Below are 7,030 nucleotides of genomic sequence, written 5' to 3'. Positions count from 1 at the left end.
ACATAGCTTCCCCAAGCTTGTGGCTTTGCATATCATTAGCATCATGGATATTCAAGGAATTCATACTAACAACATTGCAATCATGCTCATCATTCAAATATTTAGTGCCAAATATTTTATAGATTTCTTCTTCTAGCACTTGAGCACAATTATCCTTTCCATCATACTCACAAAAGATATTAAAAAGGTGAAGCGTATGAGACAAACTTAATTCCATTTTTTTAGTTTTCTTTTATAAACTAAACTAGTGATAAAACAAGAAACTAAAAGACTTGATTGCAAGATCTAAAGATATACCTTCAAGCGCTAACCTCCCTAGCAACGGCGCCAGAAAAAGAGCTTGATGTCTACTACACAACCTTCTTCTTGTAGACGTTGTTGGGCCTCCAAGTGCAGAGGTTTGTAGGACAGTAGCAAATTCCCTCAGGTGGATGACCTAAGGTTTATCAATCCGTAGGAGGCGTAGGTTGAAGATGGTCTCTCTCAAGCAACCCTGCAACCAAATAACAAAGAGTCTCTTGTGTCCCCAACACACCCAATACAATGGTAAATTGTATAGGTGCACTAGTTCGGCGAAGAGATGGTGATACAAGTGGTATATGGATAGTAGATAATAGTTTTTGTAATCTGAAATAATAAAAACAGCAAGGTAGCAAGTGATAAAAGTGAGCGTAAACGGTATTGCAATGCGTTGAAACAAGGCCTAGGGTTCATACTTTCACTAGTGTAAGTCCTCTCAACAATACTAACATAATTGGACCACATAACTATCCCTCAACATGCAACAAAGATTCACTCCAAAGTCACTAATAGCGGAGAACGAACGAAGAGATTATGGTAGGGTACGAAACCACCTCAAAGTTATTCTTTCCAATCAATCTGTTGGGCTATTCCTATAAGTGTCACAAACAGCCCTAGAGTTCGTACTAGAATAACACCTTAAGACACAAATCAACCAAAACCCTAATGTCACCTAGATACTCCAATGTCACCTCAAGTATCCGTGGGTATGATTATACGATATGCATCACACAATCTCAGATTCATCTATTCAACCAACACAAAGGACCTCAAAGAGTGCCCCAAAGTTCTACCGGAGAATCACGACGAAAACGTGTGCCAACCCCTATGCATAGGTTCCCAATGTCATGAAACCCGCAAGTTGGTCACCAAAACATACATCAAGTGGCACGTGATATCCCATTGTCACCATAGATATTCACGGCAAGACATACATCAAGTGTTCTCAAGTGTTTAAAGACTCAATCCGATAAGATTACTTCAAAGGGGAAACTCAATTCATTACAAGAGAGAAGAGAGGGAGGAGAAACATAAGATCCAACTATAATAGCAAAGCTCGCGATACATCAAGATTGTGCCAAATCAAGAACATGAGAGAGAGAGAGGGATCAAACACATAGCTACTGGTACATACCCTCAGCCCCGAGTGAGAACTACTCCCTCCTCGTCATGGAGAGCGCCGGGATGATGAAGATGGCCACTGGAGAGGGATTGCCCCCTCCGGCACGGTGCTGAAACGTGTCTAGATTGGTTTTCATTGGCTATGAAGGCTTCTGGAGGTGGAACTCCCGATCTATCTTGTGTTCTAGAAGTTTTAGGTCATGTAGGTATATATGGGTGCAGGAGGTACGTTAGGGGAGCCACGAGGGTCCCACGAGACAGGGGCGCACCCTAGGGGGGGCGCGCCCCCACCCTCATGAGCACCTCGTTTCTTCCTTGACGTGGGGTCCAAGTCCATCAGGTGTGTTTCCTTCCAAAAATAACTTCTCCAGTTGATTTCGTTCCGTTTCGACTCCGTCTGATATTCCTTTTCTTTAGAGCACTGAAATAGGCATAAAATAGCAAATCTGGGTTGGGCCTCCGGTTAATAGGTTAGTCCCAAAAATAATATAAAAGTGGATAATAAAGCCCAATATTGACCAAAACAGTAGATAATATAGCATGGATCAATAAAAAATTATAGATACGTTGGAGACATATCAGCCACGCGTACATAACTACGCACTAAAGATACCACGGGCCAAGACGAGGCATAGTAAAGATAAAGTCCACAATACGGCTCGACCTAAACTGGACCCTCATGTTTCTTTTTTCTTATTTTTTCCTTTCCAGGTTCCTTACAACCACCAACACCTTCCGGCAGTACCAAGGGCCCTTTTTTAGGTCCCTCATGAGAACCCGATTGTTGATCCTTTCGAAGGATAATACACCAAGGAGGAAAAAACAGCATGGACGTGTGGAAAAGTATCTAAGGGATCTTTAAATATCACCTCTTCCTTTTTAGGACCCGCACACAGCTTTCCCCAGTACCCGGCATGTAAAATAGCCTCGACACTTATCGCATCATTTGTAAAAATATGTCTTGACGTATGAATCAGACTATAATGGAAACAGTTCTTCGCCCAACATATTCGGTACTGGCTTATTTCCCAATCCGTATCCTCTCTCTTTTTTTCGTCTGTTCACCATGTACACCTCGGCACGACTTAAATCTCCAGGGGCTCCATTCGGCCACGTACATTCCTTGAATATAATAAAGTCCGAACACTTATATAGTACAATTCGGCATCTCGAATGTAACATTATATGCATCGGCTCCGAATCATGTCTTTGGTCAATAGTTGGGTTGCCCGGCTCCTGTGGTTGCTACCTTACGTTCCGCTAGTTCGGCTATGGTAGTAAAGGGAGAACTACCGTGATGGTGTTTCCGGCTCATCCGGATAAACACCTCAGTAGAGAAAGCCGAAAACTAACTGTCATGATGCGGCGAGAGATGGTCAGCAATTCAATGACTAAGTATAAATCTATCGCAATTTTTTCCGCATTACACGAAGGACCGGTTTCCACCCGGTCAGGCGCCAACAGCACCCAAGTGTGGATAACCGAATAATACCAGGGGTTGCGCCTACAATATTATTGTCAAGCTCCTATGGCTAAGTGAGAGCGATAAAGCCACATAGTCTGATTGCCTGGTTCGCCGCACTAACACCCCCTTCCAGGACCAAGTCGTTGGGTCAAGTGTATCCAGGTGCTATTCCGAAAACCCCCGTGCTACTCACGTGGGGGCTGAAGCCGACGACTGGCCGACTCTCAGATATCGTAAACAGCTGCAAAGGAGGAAAAGACTTAGAGGTAAAACAAGCAACATATTATACATAAGCCTTGTTTCATAATACAAAGTTCGGGCATCACGAATACATTCTTTCGAAGATAATATCCTTCGAACATTGGCCCTCTACAATGCGGGAACCTTCCAAGACTTCATCAAAATACCGCTCCGGCGTGCGGTGCTCCTTGCCTGCAGGCGGTCCCTCGGTTGCCAGCTTGACGACGTTCATCTTCCCCCACTGCACCTTAACGCAGGCGAAGGCCATCCGGGTACCTTCGATACAGACCGACTACTTTATGGCATCCAGCCGGGGGCAGGCACTGACAAGCCGCTTCACGAGCCCGAAGTAACTGCCGGGTATGTGCTCGGCGGGCCAGAGACGGATTATAATATCCCTCATAGCTAATCCGGGCACCCTATGCAGTTCGGTCAACTATTTTAGCTGATCGCTGAGGGGCACCGGATGCTCTAGCGCAAGGTACTGCGACCAGAATAGCTTCTCCGTCGAGCTCCCCTCTTTGGTTCGGAAGAACTCCGTAGCATCGGCAATACTCCGGGGTAGATCCGCAAACGCTCCTGGAGAACTCCAAACCCGAGTCAGTAAGAGGTACCTTCTCCTCACAAATTTGCTCTGCATAATAAAGACCTTACTCGCCGCAATGTTCTTGGCCTCTAGAATCTCCCGGCAGGCGCCTTGGGCTTCAACCCGGGCCTCTTGCGCGCTCTGGAGGGCCTTAGCAAGTTCGACATCTTGATTCGTAATCTTGCGCTCCAAGGACTCACATTTGTTTATGGCATCCCGGAGCTCTTGTTGGACTTCCTCCACCCATGATTCATGCTTCTGGCGGGCGGCTCGTTCCCCCTCCGCGTCCTTCTTGGCCTTGGCCAGCGCGTTCTTTAGGGCCTCGACCTCAGACGCGCCAACTATAAGCATAATCACAAAACTCAGCAAGATAATAAACCGGCAAGTCATATCATTTCAGATGCAAACATGTATGACATACCTTGCTTCTCCTCCAACTGCTTGTTGGTATGGATGAGCTCTTCATCAACTCTCTCCTGCCTCTGCTTTAGTTCGGATATCTCGGCGGAATGAGCAGTGGCCGCTAACTTCGAAGCCTGTTTGTTCAAATAGACATATATGGTCATCTCTTGTGAAATATTCGATCCTCTGTTCGGCTTTTGTTCGCGAACGCCGAACAGAGTCCCAGGGGCTATTGATTATGCACATGCATTCTTTTTATAGTTAATAAATATTACATCACGTACCTCAAATCCTGTTAGAAGGCTAGTATAGGCCTTGTTCAATCTGCTTTTAGCGGACCGAACCTTTTCAACCACCGTACCCATAAGGGCATGATGTTCCTCAACAATGGAGGCGCTCTGTAGCGCTTCCATCAGAGTGTCCGGCGCCTCCGGATTGACAGAGGTCGTCGGTGGAGTCGACGCACCCCCTTCTTTCGAAGGTGGCTGCTCGCATGGTTCCGGAGCCGTATCGGCCTCCGGAATGATATTTGGTTGGGGGCCAAATTGGGCATGGTCCCCGTCGCCGGCCTCCATGGGGGTCAGTTGCCCCATGTTTTCAACAACAGAGGTACTACCCTCTAGCGCCGCCTTGACAGCTTCCTGCACCCCTCCATGGCCTGGAAAGGTCCCTCGGGACAACACTTTGCTGTTGTCCGTAGCAGTGGGTGGGGACACCGGCAGAGGCGACTCACTCTCCATCATGGGTGAGCCCAGTGAATTCCTAGAAGACGATGATTGCCGGGGGAGATCGCGAGCCGGACTACAATACATGATCTGTGTGTTAGGATCACAAGGCATAAAGCCGGATACATACATTATCCATAAATACTTACGATTCGGCCGAAGACTTCGGCCTGGGGTTCCATTCGGGTACGGCTTCGGCGCCCGATTCCTAATCATTTGAAAGGGAGAGTTTCCCCTTATTGGACGCTTCCGCCTCTAGATCTGCGGAAGCTCCCCTTTTCTTCTTTCTCCACTGGGGGGAGAATTGTGCTCCTCCTCTTCCTCCTCGTCTTCATCATGGGAGGAGAGAGCTTCGGTGTCTTCGGATGATATGTCCGAAGCGCCTTTCCGGCGAAGGCCACTCCGGACCTCCTTGCCCTTCTTCTTGGCCTTCTTTTCCGGCACCTAATACGGTGCCGGAACCAGCATCTTCGTTAGAAGAGTAATAGCTAGGTCTTCGGGCTGGGGAGCCGGACACTTGATCTGCTCAGCCTTCTTCGTCCAGCCCTGGGGGACAAGAGGAAAGGTTTAAACTTACTCCTTGGATATGTGGATCAAGGACATGATTAGAAAGCTGAAAAACTCACTAGAGTGGCTAGATGAGCACAGTCTTGGCCGAGGTCTTCGGTCATCGGCGGCCACGTCTTTTGGGTCTTAAAAAGCAGCTTCCATATATCTTCATGCTTCATGTCGAAGAACCACTGCAAGGTCCGGGGACTTGCTGGATCAAACTCCCATATATGGAGAGTCCGGCGTTGGCAGGGGAGAATCCAACGAAAAAGCATCACTTGGATTACGCTGGCAAGGCTGGTGTTCTTGTCCACCATGATCTTGACGTGCTTTTGCAGTGTCATCACCTCATGAGATGACGCCCAATCTAGGCCCTTCTTGAGCCATGATATGAGCCGCATTGGTGGACTGGTTTTGAACTCAGGAGTGGTGGCCCATGAGGCGTCGCGAGGTTCCGTAACGTAGAACCACTCCTGTTGCCACCCCTTCACGGTCTCCACGAAGGCCCCCTTGGGCCAGGTGACGTTAGGGAGCTTGCTCACCATGGCGCCTCCGCACTCTGCGTGTTGACCCTCGACCACCTTCGACTTCACGTTGAAGACCTTGAGCCATAGGCCGAAGTGGGGGGGGGGGGTATGTGGAGGAACGCCTCGCGCACGACGATGAACGCCGAGATGTTGAGGAACGAATTTGGGGCTAGATCATGGAAATCTAGCCTGTAATAGTACATGAGTCCGCGGATGAAAGGGGGAAGAGGAAACCCTAGCCTGCGAAGAAAGTGGGGAATGAATACTACCCTCTCATTAGGCTCTAGGGTGGGAGTGATATGCTTTTTGGCACAAAGCCGATGGGATATTTCCTTGGGTAAATACCCCGCTTCCTGGAGTTCTTTGATGTGCTCCTTCGTGACGGAGGAGGCCATCCACTTGCCCTGCGCTCCAGATCCGGACATGGTTGGAAGCGTTTGCTGGGAATGGAAAGGATTGAATCTTGGGTGCTGGAGCTCGAGAGTAGATGGGCTGAGGAAGAAGAAGGCAACGGATAAAAATGTGGATCTTTATCTTCTTATAAAGGCAGTGAATGTCGAACGTCCCCCCATGAAGCCTTAAAACTCGCTTATTCCCTAGGAGTCATGCGAGTGGCACGGTTGGGTTTCCCAAATACGTATTGGCGAGAATACCGCAATAAGGAGAAACAATCTCTACTTTGACAAGACGTGTCAATGAATATCGCGTCTCGAAACACGAAGCGGGAGACCGGAAAACGGTTCAAAATAATAATAAGGCCGAAACACAATACCTCGCCGAAAAAGTTGTCAGAAGACATAACCTATTTTTTGTTTGAAGTATTTTGCCTTCATGGTCCAGGGTAATAACTATTGTACAGAGCCGGATATAGTCCTTTTGATCAACTACTTTGGAGTATTCGGAGGAGGAATCCGCCTTACAATGCCGAAGAAAATCTGCACGTCGGACACATCATCATTGAAGCCTGGTTCAGTGGCTACTGAGGGAGTCCTCGATTAGGGGGTCCCCGAGCATCCGGGCTATGTGACGTGAGCCGGACTGGTGGGCCGAGAGCATACAAGATAGAAGGCTTCCCCCCGTGTCCGGATGGGACTCTCCTTGGTGTGGAAGGCAA

This window comes from Triticum aestivum, chromosome 1A, assembly GCF_018294505.1.
Source record: "Triticum aestivum cultivar Chinese Spring chromosome 1A, IWGSC CS RefSeq v2.1, whole genome shotgun sequence".
Classification (NCBI taxonomy): Eukaryota; Viridiplantae; Streptophyta; class Magnoliopsida; order Poales; family Poaceae; genus Triticum; species Triticum aestivum.
The sequence above is the reverse complement of the archived record's forward strand: the minus strand, read 5'-3'. Positions refer to the sequence as shown.